Genomic DNA, 2,851 nt, shown 5'->3' with positions numbered 1-2,851 from the left:
CCCTTCCGCATCCCAAGACGGAGCTCAAAAGTCTGGGTTTCTGGCTGGAACAGGACCTCTCTTTTAAAACTCAGGCCAAAAAAACAGCGGGTACTTGTGTAGGCCTACTCCGCTCGGCCAGGAAGATTCTACCTCTGCTCCCAGCACATTCTCAAAAACTACTCATCCAAGGTCTTATCTCATCTAGGCTAGACTACGGCAATGCCCTCTTCCTGTCAGCCCCTGAATCAACCATGAACATTCTTCAGAGAACCCAAAACGCCGCCGCAAGGCTCCTGACAGGCACGCCCCGAAGAGCATCAGCCAAACCTGCCTTGAAGGCACTTCACTGGCTGCCGATCCGTGAAAGGGTCAAATTCAAGGCCCTATGCACAACACACAAAGCTCTACAAGACCAAGGTCCCCCGTTGCTCAAAAACATGCTCTTCCCATACAAACCTAATAGGTCCCTGCGCTCCTCCCAAGGCAACCTGGCCACGGTACACAGAATCAAGAAGGCCCTTACCGGAGGTCGCCGATTCTCGGTTGCAGCTGCAACATCATGAAACGCCCTACCTACCCATCTGCGCGCCGAACCTAACCATATGAAATTTTGCATGCTACTTAAAACTCAGCTTTTCCCACAATAACGCCTGCACCCCCTTCCTTCCTCCGCTTCCCCCCTCAGTTGTTAATGAAATCCCAGCGCTGGGACGCCCCCGGGCAGCCATGCGCTTTAGAAATCCCATTTTCATTTCATTTCATTTCAGATCTCTGTACTGGGGTGAATGTATGACATTGTTCTGCATTCTGTCCATCAACTGTTGTTTTTGCATATGTCACCCCGAGTGGGATGGATATGCTCAGACGTGAATCCCATGCTCCACACCACTGGAGTCAAGCTATCCTGGCTGAAGAAACCGGTCCTAGGATGCTTGATTCCTAGGATGCTTGATTCCTGTCCAGGAAAGACATGGCTTGGCAGTTTGGGCTGGACTGTTCCCACGAGGCACAAGGTCAAGGCTGATTTGCTTAAGGCCATGTGTGAACTGGGGTGGTGTGGAGTGCAAAAATGATGGATTTAGACCCAGATCTCTGTACTGGGGTGAATGTATGACATTGTTCTGCATTTGTTTTTACGTTCCGCCCTTCATGCCATGTCTCATATCGTGTGCTGGGGGCCTGGGCGTGTGCGGGGCGCGGGATTACAGGGAAAAAAAAGCAAGCGTTGTGCCAAATATTTCATTGTTTTTTCTTCCCAGGTTCTGTACATTCCAGCTCCGGGTGTCCACCTTGCTCCCTTTAAATACCGCTGCACCCCATAATCATAACCCACCCGTACTCCTTAAAATACCCCAACACCCTTAAACACTAACCCATCTTAACCCTATAAATATACCCTGTACCCCCAAACCCAAACCTATCCCTAAACCCTAATAATACCCCTGTACCCCAAAACCCAAACCTAGCCCTGAACCCTATAAATACCCCTGTACCTCAAAACCCAAACCTACCCCTGAACCCTAAAAATACCCCGTACCCCAAAACACAAACCTAGCCCATAACCATAAAAATAACCCTGTTCCCCAAAACCTAAACCTAACCCTGAGCCCTAAAATACCCCTGTACCCCAAAACCCAAACCTAGCCCTGAACCCTAAAAATACCCCTGTACCCCAAAACCCAAACCTAGCCCTGAACCCTTAAAATACCCCTCTACTCCAAAACCCAAACCTACCCCTGAACCCTAAAAATACCCCTATACCCCAAAACCCAAACCTAGCCCTGAACCCTAAAAATACCCCTGTACCCCAAAACCCATACCTATCCCTAAACCCTAAAACTACCCCTGTACCCCAGAACCAAAACTATATCTGAACCCTTAAAATACCCAAACATTCCAAAACTCATACCTTAGTACCCCAAAACATATACCCCTATACCCATACTTACCTTATCCAAACATTAAAAAAAATGCTTTTACCATTCATGCATTTACAACGAATTTCATTGTAAATGTATGCATGGTAAAAGCATATAAAATGTGATGCCATGCGTTATAATGGCATTGCGGAGTCATGCACAGGTCTCTCTCATTGATGGCCAGCACCAACATACACTTTTAGGCACACCTCCCGCCACAAGTTCTAGAATTGCGAACTTTAGAGCTGGGGAGCTACGTTCGAATCTCAGCATCAGCTCAACATCCTGTGATTCCAGGCAAATCGCTTTGCCTCCTCGTGCCTACCACAAATGAATGTGTTCTTCTGTAATGTAAATTGTGCTCATGCCATGTTGTCGAGTTTGCGCTATAAAATATTGCAAGGAAATATAAAGTAGGGAAACTCGAGTTCACACACTACTGAATGTGCACTCTTAAGGGCATCAGCAGTGCACTGTGAATCGGAGCGTTTCACAGGCCTGTCACAGATAGGAAATGCTATCAAAACGAAATCCTACAAAACAATATACTTCTGGCCGGCAGCAATTCATACCCGGACAACGTCGGGACGGGCTGCTAGTATATACCATATATAAACAGGACAGTGGTCCCTAGACAAGGCAAATTTGACAAATAAGTAAATATAGGCTAAATAGACACTATATTCTTTGTCCAGCCGGACAGATTTATTTTTTAATAAGCACATTTTTAGAATTTTTTAAAAGGAGTGTTAACAGCAGGACACCAGCCGATGTCACCTGACACACTAAGGAAAAAGACAGACAAGGCAACTAAACAGTCTGTGTAGTTAATTCACAGTCAGACGATGATACAAACACACTATTGCTGGCATCAATTAATACATTTCATTTGCATATAGTGTGACACAGTCGAAGACGTTTCGGACCTATGAGTAATACAGGTTCATCCT

The sequence above is a fragment of the Lissotriton vulgaris genome, chromosome 1_1 (genome assembly GCF_964263255.1).
Source record: "Lissotriton vulgaris chromosome 1_1, aLisVul1.2, whole genome shotgun sequence".
Lineage (NCBI taxonomy): Eukaryota > Metazoa > Chordata > Amphibia > Caudata > Salamandridae > Lissotriton > Lissotriton vulgaris.
Note: the sequence above shows the minus strand (reverse complement) of the source record.